Source organism: Dasypus novemcinctus, chromosome 4, assembly GCF_030445035.2.
Source record: "Dasypus novemcinctus isolate mDasNov1 chromosome 4, mDasNov1.1.hap2, whole genome shotgun sequence".
In the NCBI taxonomy this organism is placed as follows: domain Eukaryota; kingdom Metazoa; phylum Chordata; class Mammalia; order Cingulata; family Dasypodidae; genus Dasypus; species Dasypus novemcinctus.
In genome coordinates, this window is record NC_080676.1 from 125,066,762 (window position 1) to 125,086,651 (window position 19,890).

The window sequence follows — 19,890 nt, forward strand, 5'->3', positions numbered from 1 at the left end:
AGTTTATTCTTGAGTTTGGTACGGGAATAGTATTGTAAAAGTACAGGAAAATATAGTGGATTTGGAGAAATTTCCACATATTTAAAAGAGCTCAAAATTATATTTATAAAATTTTCTCTGAAATTTTAAAAATTAAATATTTTATTAAATTTAATTTTTATATAAAAATAATATAAGAAATCTGGACTTGCTTACTAAAATGTATATAATATGAAAATCTTCTTAAATGTTGCAAAAGTACTAAAATTGGAACGATACAGGGAAGATTAGTATGGCCCCTGTGCAAGAATGACATATAAATTCATGAAGCATTCCATATTTTTATAATCTTGAATGTTAGTGGATTAAACTCCCCTATCAAAAGATGCAGACTGGCAGAATGGATAAGAAAATATGCGCCATCTATATGCTCTCTACAAGAGACTCACCTTAGACCTAAAGGATACCAATAGACTGAAAGTGAAAGGCTGGAAAAAGATATTCCACACATGCTGGAACCAAAATTTATATATATATAGAGAGAGAGAGTAGCTATACATATAACAGATGAAATATACTTTATAAGCAAAACTGTTATTAGAGACAAGGAAAGATATTATATATTAATAAAAGGACAATTCACCAAGAGGAATAACTACAGTATTGCCTACATCAGAAGATAGCTAAGTGCAAAATTTTAAATTTTAAAAGTAGTGTTTTGCAAAGTGTTATCAATGTGCAACTAGGTTTAAAAAAAATGTAATAATGATCATTTTCACATTACAGAGGAGTATATTTCATTGATGGATGGAAGCTTATGCAAAAGCTTTATAGGGAACTTTTAAATTACAGGACTTAATGTTCTGACTTTATCCCTGTTCTCCATCTTCTTGTAATTATTGGATAATCAAATTAAATAAACAAATTGGCATTAATAGAGAGAAAATATTGGATGAACAAATTCCACTCACTGGAAATCTGAACAAAATAAAATTTCAGAAATATATTCATCATAGTCACTATATTTATCCTGGAAAAGACAGACAACATTATATGTAGAAAACAAAGTATACAAATCTACTTATTAGCCAAATAAATTTGCTCGTTGACAATTGTAGCAGTTTGGTATTATTTATGAATTCCAAAAATAGGTGTTGGATTAAGTTTGTAAACTGGTCTGTTCCCCTGAGTGTACCAAATTGTATTAAATTCAAACATATCACTTTCACTTAATTAAATAACGATTAAGGCTTTGATCAGGCCACATCAGTAGGACATCGAGTCCCCACCCCTTGGTGGGGCTCAAAGAGAAAACAACTTGGCAGAGGAGGGTGTTTGGAGTTTTTTATTCTGGAATCCCAGGAACTAAGCTCACAGAGAAGCAGATACTGAGGAAAGAGAGAAGGCTCCATTAGTCATGGCAGAGGCCCCTGGAAGAGAGATGAGCGGTTTGCCTGACAGTTTATGGTTGACCTTGTGGAAAGAGCAGAGTAGCTACGGTCAGAGAAAAATGAGTCCCAGGAGTGAGACACAACTTGGCCCAGCCTATGGCTGAGATACTGGGACTAAAGACCCTTAAGAGGGAAAGGAAGACTGAACTCTCACTGCATTGCCCACTATCTTGCATCAACATGTGGCAACAGACTTTGGGTGAGAAATTACCTCTTATGGTACCTTGAGTTGTACTCTTTAGGGCCTTTTGACTGTAAGCTTCTACCCCAAATAAATACCCTTTATAAATCCTACAGAGTTCTAGGACTTTGCATAAGGACTCCTCTAGCTAACTAATACAGCATCCCTATATACATATTTCAATAAAACAGGATGATGACAAAAGTGCATTGCTGTCTTGTTTTACAAAATTGTCTAGATTATATTTATAAAAAATGTCATTTGTGTCCATAATCTCTCATATTCGCATGTTTGTCTGACTTAATAAATCTTGACAAAGAGAGTGTTTGTTATTCTGCTTCATAATTATTTGTATTATTTTACATTACTTCAAGCAATGCATGTAAGTTCCAGTTCTTCTATATCCTTGTCAGGTCTCGGTATAATTTAAATATTCATAATGTAACCATTTGGGTAGATGAGCAGTGGTATCTTACTTGGTTTAATTTGTGTTGCCCTGGTGACTAATAATGTTGAATATCATTTCATGAGTTTATCTGTGACCTAAGTTACTCCTTTGGTGAAGTATCTTTTGTTTCCTTTTATTGAGGTTCTCATATTTTCTGAATTTACATCCTTCAACAAGTATGTGTTTTGCATATATCTTATCTCAACCTGTGATTTTTATTTTTTCCTTTTTAAGTAGTGTTTTTTCATATGTAAGAGATTTACTATATGAATTGACTCAAGCAAACATGGGGATTGGCAAGTCTCAATTCAGACTTCTGTGCATTCAGCACAGAATGCAAGTGGAAAACTCAATGAAGGTGACATTGGATTCCAGGAGATTTTGGCTGGCTGAAGTAGAGATAGAAATTATTCTTTCTGACTCCTGAAATCCTCAGTTCTCTCCTTAAGGCCCCAACTAATTGGGTGAGGTGACTCCTCTCATTGCTGAAGGCAATCTCCTTTGTTGACTGTGGATGTGATCAGCCATAGAGGCAATCAACTGACTAATGATTTAAATACATGACATACCCTCACAGCAACAATCAGGTCCGTGCTTGCTTGACCAAACAATGAGACACCAAAACTAGCTAAATTGTCACATTAAATTATATGTTACAGTTAATAATGTAACTATAATAACCTTGTTTCATCCATTGCAGTAAAGGTACTGCACAAAATGCAAAATGTGAACAATAGGGAAAGCTGAGTGTGTAGTGGTATATATAGGAACTCTGTGCTCTCTGCATGATTCCTCAGCAAACCTATGATGGCTCCAATAATCACAGATAGAAGCAAGTATATATCATGCATTTTAGGTGATCTAGTATTTTATTCTCATGGTTTTCTTACACATTACTATGTCTTTTCAGCATATGCTCCTTGAAGCAAGCAATGATTTATTTTTGTTTGAAATAAATATGCATTGCCTTCATCTTTGATCCAGTCTTGCACCAAGGGGTGGAGTTATAAAGATTGGAGGAGACAGATAAGTCAATTGGATTCATCCAAGATATAGCATGTATCAGAAATTCTTTCTGTTTTTTTGTTTTGTTTTTTATTTATTTATTTTTCTTTATTTATTTTAAAGATGCTTTAGATTAATAAATGTTATATAAAAAATATAGGGATTCCCATGTGCCCCACTCCACCTCCATCCCACACTTTCCTACAGTAACAAGATTCTTCATTAGTGTGGTACATTTTTTACAATTGATGAACACATTTTGAAGCATTGCCACTAACAGAGGATTATAGTTTACATTATACTTTACATTCTCTCCTGTACAATATTGTAAGTTATGACAAAATATATAATGGCCTGTATCTGTCATTGCAACATCATGCAGGACAATTCCAATGTCCCAAAAATGCTCCCATATTACATCTATTTTTCCCCTCTGTCTCCCCTCAGAACCTCTGGTGGCCCCTGCTCCACATCAGTGAGAAAAGTTCTTCTATTGCTAGAATAACAATTAATCTATCATAGTAATAGTAAGTCTACTTTAGTCCATTGTTTATCTCCCAGTCTTAAGGATTTGGGGATGGTGATACCCACTCTGTCTCTAATTGAGAGGGGTCTTAGAACTGATGGGGCAGATGGATGGAACTATCTTTCTTGCAGTTGCAGACACTCTCTGTTCCTTGGGATAGGCATTGTTCATCATCATCACCTTGTTAGTTGACCTGGGTGAACACAATGAACTGGAGAATAGGTGTTGCAAATCTGCTGAGATTTAGGGCTACAGTAGAAGGGGCAAGTAGAAGGGGTAGAAGAGCTGTGTGTAGGGAAAACACAAATAAGTCCAACTCTGTCACACTTGGGGACCATAAATTCCAAGGTAAGGCCCACTGGCAGGGACCCAAGCTCCTGAGTTGTCTGCCCTGCCTATAGTATCTGGCTGTCTCTAGAGCCCTTAGGGTTCTGCTATTTAAGACAATATTTATTATGGTAGTCATTGAGATCATGCTGAAATGTGCATAAGCATAAACTCTGGAATGACCTCCCAACTCACTCTGAGATCTCTTACCCATAAGTACTCATTTGTGTTTACTATATCCCCCCTTATGGTCAAGATCTTTTTCCAGGTGTGTTCTTAGTTGGTGCTTGGTAATAATTCTTAGATGCCAGGGAAGCTCATCCAGGGAGTCATGTCCCATGCTGGAGAGAATGTAGTGTGCTTATATGCTGAGTTTGGCTTACAGAGAGGTCACATTTGAGCAACAAGGAGACCCTCAGGAGTAACTCTTAGGCAAAATATAATGCAAAACTAAGTTTCAATTTCAAAAGAAAAGGTTCATAAGTACAATGATCAATATCAAGGGTCTTGTGCAATAGTCCATCTTCCTTCACTAGGCACCATCAGTGTACTTGGAGGATTCTTGCTGTCCCATTAGAGAATATGGCAGAAGTCCCCAGGATGGGAATTCAATATTCTTTCAGTTATTGTGTGGATCTCTACCCACTGTGACAAGGCCACATGAAAATATGAAAACTTTCATATGCCTTAGAGGAATCCCCTCCCATGCATCCCTCCATCACTGACACCTCACAACAATGTTCCTCCCCTGCCACAATTGTTACCCTTCTGTGATCCAAAACCTCTCCAAAGATGAAGCCAAGAAAATAACCAAATAAGAATAAGAAAATGAAATAATGGTAGTTTTAAAAATTACATAAAATGAAAGATTTTAAAAGAAATTTAATAATGAAAAACTTTTACACATTTTGTCTTTCATCACTGTAAGATCAGTTGTTTTGTTATGTACAGTGACATTTTCTTCTGTATATTCCTCTAAGGTCTTTTTTTTTTTCATTTTATCTTCAAAGAAGCTTTAGGTTACAGAAAAGTCACATAGAGAACATAGGAGACTCCCATATACCCAACAAACTCCCTTATTAATAACATTTTGCATGTAGATGATACATTTGTTACAATTGATATACAAATATTGAAGCATTACGTTATTTTTTATTTTTAATTAATTTATTTTTAATGTTACATTAAAAAATATGAGGTCCCCATATATCCCCCACCCCCCTCACCCCACTTCTTCCATAACCACAACCTCCTCCATCATCATGGGACATTCATTGCACTTGGTGAATACATCTCTGAGCGCTGCTGCACCACATGGTCAATGGTTCACATTACAGATTACACTCTCCCCTAGTCCACCCAATGGGCCATGGCAGGACATACAATGTCCAGTAACTGTCCCTGCAGTACCACCCAGGACACCTCTAAGTCCTGAAAATGCCCCCACGTCACATCTCCTCTTCCCATTCCCACCATCAGCAGCTACCATGTCCACTTTCTCCATCTCAGTGTTACACTTACTTCTACTAATAATCACATTATTTCCAGAATAGCGTATCAGTAAATCCACTCTAATCCATACTCTATTCCTCCATTCTGTGGACCCTGGGATGGCTATGTCCACTCCACCCCTCTATTGAGAGGGTGCCTCAACTCCACTTGGATGATGGATGCAGTTCTCCTGTTTGCAGTTGTAGGCATTCTTGGGTCCCTGGTATGGTGGTTGACCTTCTTCACCTCCCTGTTAGCTGGCTGGGGTAAGTCCAATAAACTGGAGGGTAGGAGTTGTAAGTCTGTTGAGGCTCAGGGCCTAGCTATCACATGGGCAGTTCAGAGATTCAGGTCCCCAGAGTACACACTAAACCCCAGCACCAACCACAGGTCTGGTAAAAGTGACAGGAGAGGCTTGTGAACAAAGATCACACCTGAGTCCAACTCCATCAAACTCAGGACCAAAAACTCCAAAGTAGGGCCAACTGACATGGCACTGAAGTCCATCTGCCATGACCATAGAACCTGTGGGTCTCTGTAGTCCTCAGAAGAACCAATATCTGGGGTTGTATCTACTTTAACTGTCTCTGGAACTCTGCTGAGGTGTGCATAAGGATGACCCCTCTGATGACCTCCCGGCTCTTTTTTGGAGACTCATAGCCATATAAACTCATTTGTCCTTTCCATTTTCCCCTTTTATTCAGGGTCAAAAAGCATTTTTAACTCCTGATATTACATGTAGGCTGAGATATTCTGTTGGTCTGAGTTGACCCTTTTATTCAAGGTTGTTCTCCAGCCACATCATCAGCTGATACCTTTTGGACTGCATACTTTCATAAATTTTGACAAAATTTAAAATGACCTGTATCATTAGTGTGAGATCATGCAGAAAAATTCTAATGCCCTAAAAATGCCCTGTGTTCCATCTACTCTATTCTTCCCTCAACATCCCTTGGGACCTATGGTAACCACTATGTTTCACATTTTGAAGGATAAGATTCACAGTTACTTGCAATAATAGTGAGGTCTTGACATATTCGTCTGTTTTCTTTTATTAGGAACTGCCCTTTGTTCTTGAGAAACTCTTGCCCCTCAATTTGAGAACATTGCATAACTCCCTAGGATAGGAGTTTAATATTTTCTTATTTATTTTGTGGATCTCCACCCACTGAAATAACATATTATGAAAAGATGAACACTTACATATTCCACAGAAACCTGCCCAAGATGCACCCTGTTCTGTATGCACCCACCTACATCCAACACCCTACACCAATAATTGTTCCCAGACATAGTTGCCCAAAGAACATTCCCAACACTGTAATTTTAACCACAGACCTGAAAATCTTGAGGTCAACCCTTCCCCCAATTCCATAGATAGTCAAACCCAACAGCACCACTCTACCCCCTCATGGACCAGCACCACCAAACCCAATAGTATCACTGCACCATTATGCCCATCAACTGCACAACTATACCCTCTCAACCTATCATACATAGATCTTGCCAATTTGGGCATTGTCTCATGGTTCTCTACTCCATTTTTGTCTCCTGTAAACCTATCTTTCAGACTCGTCTGCTCAATATGCTTAATTCATATCAGTGAGTTCATGTAGTGTCTGTCCTTCAGTGCCTGGCTTACTTCACTCAATATAAGGTCTTCAGGATTCATCCATGTTATCCCATGCATTAATGCTGTATTCTTTCTTACAGCTGAGTAATACACAATTGTATGTATATAACATAATTTGCTTACCCATTCATCTGTTGATGGGCATTTGGGTTGCTTCCAAATTTTGGCAATGGTGAATAATGTCACTAAGATCATTGATGTGCATATATCTGTTCATGTCCTTGCTTATAATTCTTCTGGGTATATACCCAGCCATGGGATTGCTAGATCACATGGCAATTCTATAGTTGACTTCCTGAGGAACCAACAAACTGTCCTCCACAATGGCTGCACCATTCTACATTCCCACCAGTCGTAGATAAGTGTTCCTTTTCCTCCACATCCTTTTCAACACTTGTAGTCCTCTTTTATTTTTAATAGCCCTTAGGCTAATGAGTGAAAGATGATATCTCATTGCAGCTTTGATTTGCATTTCCCTAATAGCTAGTGATGTTGAGCATGTTTTCATGTGCTTTGTAGCCATTTGTATTTCTTCTTTGGAGAAGTGTCTATTCAAGTCACTTGCCCATTTTTCAAGTGGGTTGTCTTTTTATTTTTGAGATGTAGGGTTTCTTTACATTATATAAGCTGGATATTAGGTCACTATCAGATAGATGTTACCAGATATAATTTTTTTTCCTTGAGTAGGCTGCCTTTTTACTTTCTTGACAAGCTGCTTTGAAGTGCAAATGCTTTTTTGTTTATAATTTTGATTAGGTCCCATTTATCTATTTTTTCTTCTGTTACTTATGGTTTGGGTGTCAAGTTTATGAAACTTTCCTACTACAAGATCTTGTAGATGCTTCCCTATTACTTCCAGGAGATTTATGGTCTTGGCTCTTATATTTAAATGTTTGATTCATCTTGAGTTAATTTTTGTATAGGTCATGAGAGGGTGATCTTCTCCCATTCTTTTGGATATGGATATCCAGTTCTCCAAGCACCATTTGTTGAAGAGGCCATTCTCTCTCTGTTGAGTGGGCTTTTTGGCCTTGTCAAATATCAATTGACAGGGAAACGGACTTTGGCCCAGTGGTTAGGGCGTCCGTCTACCATATGGGAGGTCCGCGGTTCAAACCCCGGGCCTCCTTGACCCGTGTGGAGATGGCCATGCGCAGTGCTGATGCAGGCAAGGAGTGCCGCGCCATGCAAAGGTGTCCCCCGCGTGGGGGATCCCCACGCGCAAGGAGTGCGCCCGTGAGGAAAGCCGCCCAGCGTGAAAAGAAAGTGCAGCCTGCCCAAGAATGGCGCCGCCCACACTTCCCGTGCCGCTGACGACAACAGAAGCGGACAAAGAAACAAGACACAGCAAATAGACACCAAGAACAGACAACCAGGGGAGGGGGGGAAATTAAATAAATAAATAAATCTTTAAAAAAAAAAATCAATTGACAAACGACTGATATCCATATGTCATATATGCAAAGATCTATGTCAGAACTCTCAGTTCTGTTCCATTGGTCAGTATGTCTCTTTCATTCCTTTTTACGGTTGAATAATATATCACATTTTATTTTCCATTCATCAATTGCTTGACCCTTGGGTTGTTTCCATTTTGGCCATTGTGGATAATGCACTATGAACACCTATGTGCAAATATCTGTTTGAGTCCCTATTTTCACCTATTTTTGGTATATAGATAGAAGTGGGAGTGATGGGGCATATGTTAATTCCATACTTAACTTTATTATGAATCAATAAACTGTTTAAAGCAGCTGCTGCATATTTCTCCACATTTTCTCCAACACTTGTTACTTTACTTTTATTTTAAATAGTAGCCATTTTAATGGATGTGGATTGGTATCTCATTGTCGTTTTGATTTACATTTACATTTCCCTAATGACTAATAATTTTATACATCTTTGCGTGAATTTATCCACCATTTGTATATTTTCTTTGCAGAAATGTTTATTCAAGAATTTTTCCATTTTTAAATTGTCCTTTTATTGTTGATTTGTAGGGTTTTTTTGGTTCTATATATTAAGCCCTTATCAGATATGTGGTTTCCAAATATTTTCTCCCATTCTATAGGTTGTCTTTTTACTTTCATGATAAAGCCCATGGATGTGTAAAAAAACTTAGTTTTGATGTAGTCCCATTTATTTTTTATCTTATTTGGTTGTTATTGTTTCATTCTTTTGGTGTAAAATCTAAGAAATGATTGCCAAGTTTAATATTATGGAGTTTTAAAATGTTGATTCTTATATTTAGGTCTTCACTCCTATTTGTTTTTTTAAATTTTTTTGGCAGAAAGAACAGAGGTTTTATTTTGGAAAAGACAAAATTGGCTTCTAGTGTGGACATGGGCAAAAAAACTGTCAGGGGAAACATGTGAGAAGGATTGGGAGGAGTATCAGCGGCAGTTCAATTAGACAGGGGATCAGATGACTAGGACACCAGCTTCCCATTATAGGTCTCAAGCTTCTTCACCACTATGACCTTAATGGAACTGGTGAGACTGAAGGAGCTGGAGCGATGGTTGTGGCCAGTGATTAACATGCCAAGGAAGACCAGGCTCAGTCCACCTGAGTAGTAGCATTGGAGGAGGTCTTCTTATTAATACTCATATTCTGCATCTCAGACTCCAGTCTGTGTCCTCACCCTCTGGCAACTTGTGGTAGGTGGTAATCTTGATGTCCATGGACAGCTTGATGCTCATCAGCTCCTGGTACTCCAGCTGCATGGTGATGTCTGGCTTGGTCTAGGCTGGGGTAGTTTCCAACTGGGCCTGTTGGGCATTGGCATCTTTGATGGTCAGCTCCCCAAGCTGCTTGGCATCAACAATGGCAGCTTCCAGGGATGTTCTCTCAGTCTTCAGACCATTGGTCTCAGCCTGGAGCCTGCTGATGCATCAGCTCATTCCTGGGTCTCCATCTTGGTGTTGCAGATGTCATCCCTGTGCTTCCCAGCCAGGTCTGGAGCTACTTATACTTCATCTGGTACATGCTCTTGGCTTTGACCCACTTGTGGTTGGTGATCTTCTTGTATTGGGCCTTCATCTTGGCAGTTATGCCATCCAAGTCCAGGGAGCAGCTGTTGTCAATGGGCAGCATTGCAGATGTGTCCAAATTCTGCACCTGCAGCTCATGGATCTCCTCTTCATAGAGCTGCCTGAGGAAGTTAATCTCTTCAGTCAGCACTTCCAGGCTGAACTCCAGCCCTCCCTTGTTCTTGTAAGTTTCATCCACATCCTTCTTGATGAGGGCAGATTCATTCTCCATCTCTGTTCACTTGTTGACCTCATTCTTGTCCTCTACCAGCCCCTGCATGTTACCAAGCTCTGCCTACAACTTCAACTTCTTTTGGCCCAGGGCTTCCAATTGCTGCCAAAGATTGTTGATGTAGCTCTCAAACATGTTGTCCATGTTGCTCCAAGCACTCTTCTGCTGCTATAGGAGGCTCCACTTGGTCTCCAGCTTCTTGTTCTTCCACTCCAGAAACTATAACTTGTCAATGAAGGAAGCAAACTTGTTGAGGCTCTTGATCTGCTTCTCCTGCATGCACACAACCTGGAAGTCATTAATGTCCATCAGCTTCATGGGGCTCAGTAGGCTCTGGTTCAAAGTGACCCACTGTGACTCCCTCTACACTTCCTGTCCAGCCATAATCCCCCACCAGACCCATGCCATTGCCTACGTTACCTCAGAAATTGTTGTTTTCCACCCAGGAGAAGGCCAAGGAACTGATGTGGGAGTGGGGCTCACTTATGTCCCAGTAGCTGCTGAAGATCCGGGGGCCAGAGGTGGACATTTCATAGTACTTCTAGGTCACCCGATGGACATGGTGGAGGCTGAAGATGTGAGCAGGCAGGTCAAAGCAGAGATTTGAGAAGGAACTGAGAACTGCTGCTTCTTCCTTCTTCAATCCCTTTTGAGTTAATTTCTGTACATGGTGTGAGGTAAGTGTTCACATTCATTCTTTTGAATATGAATATCCAATTTTCCCAGCACCATTTGTTTAAGATACAGTTCATTCTCCATTGAGTGGTCTTGGAATCCTTGTGAAATATCAATTGACTATAGATTTAAGGGTTTGTTTCTGAACTCTCAATTCTATTCCATTGGTTTATACATTTGCCCTTTTCCAGTACCATGCTTTTTTGATTACTTTAACATTTTAGTAAGTTTTAATATTGACAAGTGTGAGTCTCCCACCTCATACTTATTAAGGATGATTTTGGCCATTTGAGACAACTTGCCCATCCATATAAATTTTTTGATAGTCCTTTCCATTTCTGCAAGAAGGCTGTTGGGATTTTGATAGTTATTACATCAAACATATAAACAGCTTTGGGTAGAATTGACATTTTGACAATATTAAGTCTTCCCATGCCTGAATACAGGATGTCCTTCTATTAATTTGGGTCTTCTCTGATTTATTTTAATTATGTTTTCTAGTTTCCTGTGTATGAGTTCTTTATTTGTTGGTTAAATTTATTTCTAGATATTTTATTTTAAGTTTTTATTTTAAATGGAATTTTAAAATGTATTTCCTCTTCATATCTTTTATTGCTCATGAATAGAAATACTTCTGATCATTTTCATGTTGGATCTTGAAACCCTTCTCTTTGCTGAATTCATTTATTAGGTACGGGAGATTTGTTGTGGATTTTTTCATCATTATCTATATAGAGGATCCATGCCATCTGCAGAAAACATGTTACTTCTTCCTTTTCAGTTTGGATGCATTTATTTCTTTTTCTTGACTAATTACTCTGGCTAGAATTTCCAGTACATTGTTGAATAATAGTGGTGACAATGGTAGTTCCTGTATTTTCCCTAGTATTAGAGGAAAGATTTCAGTCCTTGACCGTTGGATATGGTGTTAGTTGTGAGTTTTTAATATATGCCTTTTATGCTGTTGAGGAAGTTTTCTTCTCTTCCTAGTTTTCTAATATTTTTTTTTCAAGAAGAGATGATGGAGTTTGTCAATGCTTTTTCTGCATCAGTTCAGGTCAAAATGTGTTTTTCCCCCTTTTTTATGTTTATGTGTTGTATTACATTAATTGATTTTCTTATGTTGAACCATCCTGGCATACCTGACATAAATACCACTTGATCATGGCATATGATTGTTTTTATGTGCTGTTAGACTTGGTCCACTAGTGTTTTGCTGAGAATTATATTTATATTCATAAGGGATATTGGTCTGTAGTTATCTTTTCTTGTGGTACCTTTATATGGATTTTTTAAGGGTGATACTGGCCTCATAGAATGAATTAGGAAATGTTTTCTCCCCTTCAATTTTTGGAAGAGTTTCAGCATATTTTGTGTTAATCTTGGAATATCTGGCAAAATTCACCAGGGAAGCCATCTGGTCCTGGGCCTTCCTTTGTCAGGAGGCTCATATGTATTTATATTTGTTATATCTTCTCATTGCATCAACCCCTTTACAATATTTAGTGGTCTTCTTTGCCCCTTTTAACAGTTTTTGTCTTACCTGATATTGGTATATCTATCCCATCTTTCTTATGGTTACTGATCTCATGAGTATTTTTTTCCATCCTTTCATTTTAAACTTACTCATTGGAAGTAAAGGTGCATCTCATGTAAATTACACATACTTTTTTTTTAATCCATTCTTCTAATCTCTGCCTCTTGACTGGAGAGTTTAATGCATTAAAATTTAAAATAACTATGGATAAACAAGACTTTTTTCTGTTATTTTGCTATTTTAGCTTTGTAAGTCTTATACCTCTTTCCTCCCTCAATTCTGTTAATGCCTACTTTCATATTTATTGAGATTTTCTACTGTACCATTTTGAGTCCCTCCTCATTTCTTTTTGTGTCTATTTTTCCCATGTTTTCTTTATGGTTATTTTTAGGCTTAAAATTTAACATCTTAAATCTGTAACAATAACATTTGATTTGATACCAAATTAATTTCAATGGTATATAAAACACTGTTCCTGTACTTCTTCTTCCCATACTTTTGTTGCATTTGTTACAAATTATGTCTTTATACATTTTATGTCCAAAATCATAGATTTATTTTTGTGGGGTTTTTTTTTTGTTTTTTTTTTTCATTTGCATTTAAGCTCCTGTAAGAAATATAATATTGCATTATACATACAATTACATACAGTAGTATTGATGTTTATAATTACACATATGATTATTTTAAAAAGAGATCTTTATTTCTTTATGATATTTCAATCTACTGTCTAGTGGTCTTTCCTTTCAGTCTCTCTTTAGCATTGCCTGTAAGGCAAATTTAGTGGTGACAAATTCCCTCAGCTTTTGTTTACATAAGAGTGTCTTATTCTCCCCCTCATTTTTCAAAGACAGTCTCACATGGCATAAAATATTTGGTTGGGAATTATTTTCTTTCAGTTCTTTAAATATTTCTTCACCCTGCCTTGCTTCCATGGTTTCCAATGAGAAATAGCACAGTCTTATTGGGATTCCTTTGTATATAACATGTTGCATTTCTCTTCCAGTTTTAGGACACTTTCCTTGTCTTTGTCATTTAACAGTTTGATTATAAGGTGTCTGAGTATGAGTCTCTCCAAGTATATCCTATTTGGGTTCTTTGGGATTCTTGAATGTATATATTTACATTTTGTTAAATTTGGGAAGCTTTCTGTCATTAGTTTTTGAATATTGCCACCTGCACACTCTTTTTCTTTTTCTCCTTCTGGGACACCCATAATGTGCATATTGTTATGCTTGATGGTGTCCCACAAGTTTCTACAGCTCCTTTCATTTCTCTTCATTCTTTTATTCTCTTTCTGCTTCTCATTCTGAATTATTTCAATTCTTATCTCCAAGTTCACTGATTGTCTCTTTTGCCAAGCCTAATCTGCTATTGAAATTGTTTCAAAAAATTTTAATTTCAGTTATTGTGATCTTCAACTCTAGTATTTCTGTTTGGTTTCTTTTAAAAATTTCTATCTCTTTGTTGAGATGGTCATATTTCTCATTATGATTTTCCCAATATCCTTTAATTATTTCTCCATGTTTTCTGCTTATCTCTTAGAGGATATTGAAGATACTATTTTAAGTATTTTTCTGATATGTCCAATGCCTGGTCTTCTTTGTTGATATTTTCTACAAATTTATCTTTTTTTAAGAAGACTTATTTTTTAATTTATTTCTTTCCCCTTCCCTCCCCCACCACCCCCTCTACCTCTCCCCCAGTTGTCTGCTCTCTGTATCCATTCGCTGTGTGTTCTGTGTTCGCTTGCATTCTTGTCAGTGGCACCAAGAATCTTTGTCTCTTTTTGTTGCGTCATCTTGCTGTGTCAGCTCTCCGTGTGTTTGGTGCCATTCCTGGGCAGTCTGCACATTCTTCTTGCTGGGTGGTTCTCCTTACAGGGTGCACTCCTTGTTCATGGGGCGCCCCTATGCAGGGGACACCCCTGTGTGGCAGGGCACTCCTTGCATGCATCAGCACTGAGCGTGGGCCAGCTCCACACGGGTCAAACACTGGGTTTGAACCTTGGACCTTCCATGTGGTAGGTGGATTCCCTATCCGTTGGGCCAAATCCGCTTCCTAAATGTCAGGCCGCTGCGTTGGCGGAGAAGCGAACCCAGGTCAACTGCTTGGAAGGCAACTATGCTCACCACTATACCAGCAATGCGGCACCAAATTTATCTTGAACCATTGGATGGGCCACTGTGTCCTCTTTCTCTGTGTATTTTGTAATCTTTTGTGGCACACTATATATTTTAATATCTGGGATTTAACTCCTGAGCTGTCTTCTCCTTACATTTATGTCAAGAAAGTCATATGGGAGAGATTTCTGTACATTACAAGAACTAACAAAAACAAAAACAAAATATAAAAAAAACTTTCCCAGTCTCTGCATATTGGAACTGTGTTGGCTGGTGCTCATCTCTGTAGTTTAAACCACCTATTACGAAGATCAGCATGAGGTGAAATTTAAGTTCCTGTATGTGTTTTTGAGTTTGCATCTTGTCCTTTTTTTGTGCTCACAGCTCACTTGTAATCTTGCAAATTCCCTCATTTACAGAAATTTGATTATGCCTTATTTCCTTATGAAATAGACTTTTCCTCCTTCCGTGGTGATCTGATATGTCTTAAAGCCAATAATTATTTGTTCTTGACTGCTTTGATTTAAATATTTTTTGCACAGTTTTAGCTGCCCAAAAGCTGTTTCTGCCTGCAGGTAAGTTCTGGGGAGAGCGCCAGATGCAAATGCTCTGATTCAGGCTTTCAGCATCCCACCTGAAAGATTGGCACTAACATACAGGCCCCCATATGCCCTTATGGTTTACTCTGCTCCCTGTGGAACAAGGCAAGAGACTCAAAATAGGAGCACAGGTGGCTTCACACTGTATAAGGATGGGGTTTTGAGAGGGGCCAGCAAGGGTACAATGAGCTTCTCTTACCAGTTTTAAATTGTGTTTTCCCGATTTGGCAATCACTTAGTTGCTGCAACTCTGTTTTATTTTTTATTTTTAGTTTTTGGAGTTTTGAAGAAGATGGCTCTGCCAAATTTTGCTAGTTTTTTCAAATGTTCTGTGGAGCAATGTAACCTGGAGTGTCTTACACCACCATCTTGGTCAACCAGAATTTAAAAAAAATACTTTTTCTCAGATGTGACCTTTCTACACATGCCTTTTCTGTCACTTTTACTGAGCCTATGGTTGACACTAGGGTTGGTGTATACTCAAGAGACTTGAATCACTTTTGTTATATATTCTATTCTTGAGAAGTCAGTCACTCAGGAAATTTATTTGTATTGTCTATAAAATAACCTGCAAAAATGGAATGAGTTTTAAATACAGTATTAAGGTAGAATTAAAATTGTATTTATCATTTACATTTTACTAATTTTGCTGTTCAAGTATGGCAAGTTGACAAGTATGAAAAATCAGAAAAATGCTTGTATATATATTTATATAAAAACTAATGTTTAGCTTCCAAAATTCATCAAAGTTATTTGGTGAGCAAAGCTAGACCAGAATATAAGTGGAGAAGATGCCTAAACTGTAATGGTGGACTTGATTTAATATTTTTGCATATCAATTTACTTGCTTATATAATTAGTACTGGCCAGATATAAATTATTTTATATACCTTATTTGTAAACTATCATTTTAATTATGCTATTTAATGACATTTAGCTCAAATAATCTAATAATTATAGTATCATTACCTTTGACTTATTTTCTTAACTAATTTTCAAGTTGAATCTTTATATCTGTATTGTCTTATCAAAAAATGTTAAGTGTATTTTATAAGTTTAATTAGCCTGATGAGAATGGTTGTAACAACTCAATGAATAAAGTAAATTTTAATTGGCTTATTGGTTTCCTATTTCAGCATGCATGCAAAGTCTACATGTAGTAATTTTATTTCCAGAGCAAAAATTTGGGACATATAGAACAATAAATTGCATAAAAAATTTCAGAGTATTATAAACAGCTTTATCCTAGAAAATCTGACATATATACTTGCCCTTTGTGTATACACAATTTTCTAAAAAATACTTTTTTTGGACATTTTTCTTTAAGTCCTTTCTTGTATTTAATATATCTTTTTTGCCCACTGAAATTGCAATAAATTTTACAAAACTTGGTACATTCCTAGAAGTAGAAAAAGGCAAAAGATCTAAATTTGAAAATCAATAGGTATAGTGCTCCAAGTTATAATCGTGTACAAATGATTCTGTTTGGCAAGTGTTTGAATTTCAAACTGATAAATTAAGTTGCAAGAACATGAGCTCATAAAAATCCTTTTCCTGCTTCCATCTTGTACTACCAGATAATCAACATTTCATCTTCCTTTATTTCCTCTATCATGTGAGTACTTTAGATAAAAGAAGCACGAGTATTTGTGTTAATTTTTTTTTTCATTCTTCTAGCAGAGACTCTCAAGATATGATTCATGGAGCTATAAAAAGAAAAATATTTGTACAAATGGAAATTACATTTATTTTATAAGAAATCATTAAATACATAAGGACCTTTGGTGGCAAAAAGGTTTTTCAGTGTTGTTTGTTTTTATCCCTCTTAAAATGCCATTTTCTTGCACTCAAGTTTCCCTAGTATTACTGTTTGAAATCTGTATCCATTTTCTCTTTCCAGCCCTCACCATGTTTTTATTAACACCAATATATTTGATGTTTCAAACACTAAGTGACTTCTCTTCATACTGCTAGGAGACATTGAATCTACCTGCAGCTCTTGGATCATTACACCTGTGACTTCTCATTTCATTTTTACTACCTCTCTGTTGCTAGGGATGGTTCTCTCCTCTATGAGTTACTAGAGAGGCTGAGAATGGAGGAAATGGCTCCAGATGCTTATGAGCCACATGATTGGAAGTTTGCTAACTTCTGGGAGTTCTTTTGACAAATTTAAATATTCATCCACAATATAAATTAGAATTGGAAAATGAAGAATCTGTTCCATATATATATATATTAATGTGAAGGGCAAAAAAGGAGGGTTAGAGTGAAAACTGATTCTGTATGATATGGCCATACTTTGTGATTTGAATAAATTTTATATTTAGATTGTTAAAGAAAAACAATGAGGTACTTACAATAGAAATGAAGATGAACTATTCCCAGGGTACTATACCAAGTCACTCAGACTCTTTATATCCCCTTAAAAATATACATGGAATGGATTTATTTATGCAGCATACATGCTATCTCACTCACCTACCCAGTTCTGAATTCAATGTTGTCTATTGTTCTTATCAGTATATCTCAGGTATCCTGAGACATCTATTGATAATCTATTTACACAACATTTAAGAAATAATAAAGGTCAACTTCAGTAAAAGTACAGCTAAATAACACCACTCAATCACTTGATTGAGACTGAGCATGGCAGAGAATATAGTTATTAAGCAACAAAGAATGGTAGAATAGATACTGCAGGGGGATTTACAATATTATAAGTTGTTGCCCCATGCAATTCTGATATAGTGCACTATGTAATAATTTGTTAGCAAAAAAAGATTATTATGTAACTAAGGAAAATTTTTACAGTGGAGGAAAAGCAAGATATATATATATATATATATATATATATATATATATATATATGGTGGCAGATAATGAGGAATAAGAAAATACAAGGGTAGAATATTTCCTCCAACAATTTTGGACAAATTTTTATTAATGGGGTTTCAAGTATAAAGATTTTAAATAATATTTTTATATATATGGGCAGTTCATTATGTTCTACGGTGCATGTGGACAACCCACGTAGAAAAATCACAATGCTAGTTATTATTGTTTTGAAACAAAGCCATGCCTTTTTGATAAATGCTAAATCTTTCTTTTACTTAAGATTTATTATTTATTTATTTATTTCACCCCACCCCATTGTCTGCTTTCTGTGTCCATTCACTGTGTGTTCTTCTGTATCTGCTTGGATTCTTGTCAGTGACACCAGGAATCTGTGTTTCTTTGTTGTGTCATCTTGCTGCATCAGCTCTCTGTGTGTGCAGTGCCACACCTGGGCAGGCTGCGCTTTCTTCACATAGGGCGACTCTCCTTGTGTGTGGGGCTCCGCTATGCAGGGGACACTCCTGTGTAGCAGGGCACTCCTTGCATGCATCAGCACTGCGAGTGGGCCAGCTCACCATGTGGGTTAGGAAACCCTGGGACTGAACCCTGGATCTCCCAGGTGGTAGGTGGACACTCTATCTGTTGAGCCAAATCCACTTCCCAGATAAATCTATTTTTGAAGGTGGAAGCCTGGGCTTGCTATTGGGTCTTGATAGTTACTGAATGCTTATCCAGGTCATACAAAGGAACATGCAACTTTGGCTGCTCTTCTTAAAATAGATAAATTCTTACTTTCTGAACCATAAAGCAGATATTGTCAGCAACATATATATTCAAGTTCATGCAGATCCAGAAACGACAAGTAAGCAGTTGGAATAATTCCTAATTATTGCTGTACTGACAACTGAACCCTTATTTATGGCTTTATGCACATTCTACATGTAGTATGGATGAATAAGAAAAACTAAAGACTGGTAAACATTTTTTTTCTTATAATATAGTCACATGAACTGAGAGAGCATGGCCTCAGGGTGGCCCTGATAGAGAGTGAATGAGAGAAAATTCCCTATTAGAAACAACTGAGAGTTATGCACAAGTTCCACTTTGCTTGGAAGGAAAGATGAATAAGAATATGAACCAACATTGATTAGTAGCAGTGGTAAAAATTTGACTCCATTAACAGAGAAATAGGAAGATGGATGGCAAAGTGAACAACTGTATTGCAAAAAATGTGGATGGATCTCTGAAAATGGATCCAGATTTTGAAGATAATTTTATATCATGAGAATATTGCCCCTTAGTTATATTCAATTAGGCAGCACCCAAGAATCAGTTGACAAGATGATCTCCCTCTTTGCCCAGCTACCCTAATATTTGCTCAGTGAGTTCAAGAAGCAGTAGACATTGTGGTAGAAATATTGGTTTTGCATGTGCACAACATAGATTTCCCCTCATTGAAGTAGATGTTGCTACAGCCACTACGTAAACCCAGCGAACTGGCGGTAGAGATCTATGTAAAGTTTTCAGTATGGCAAAATTTCTAGAGTATAATAATTACCTAGTCAGCATCACCTGGTAGCATTTTGGTTATGGTGGACTTTCATCACCTAAAGGCCTGCCATGCTTCTGGTAGCAACATAATCTGTAGACTCCTGAATTCTGGGATCATCATCTTTCTGGACAATATAATATTTTTTCCTGATAAAGGAACAACTTTTATAGCCAAAAAAGGTAAATTAATGTATAGATATTTATGCATTTAATGTTAATGTGTTAAATACCATTTAATTGGTATTTCCATTTAATTTACCAGAAG

General features: G+C 37.0%; 1 non-coding gene and 1 pseudogene across 1 annotated transcript; one reads left to right on the plus strand and one right to left on the minus strand.

Moving 5' to 3' along the window:
- The first annotated feature begins 219 nt into the window (after positions 1–219).
- Positions 220–323, plus strand: LOC131278390 (U6 spliceosomal RNA). The gene has a single exon (XR_009185706.1). It is a non-coding gene; the product is annotated as a U6 spliceosomal RNA (small nuclear RNA).
- A 9,122-nt stretch (positions 324–9,445) lies between these two features.
- Positions 9,446–10,849, minus strand: LOC101428044 (keratin, type II cytoskeletal 8 pseudogene; annotated as a pseudogene).
- Between the last annotated feature and the right edge of the window lie 9,041 nt (positions 10,850–19,890).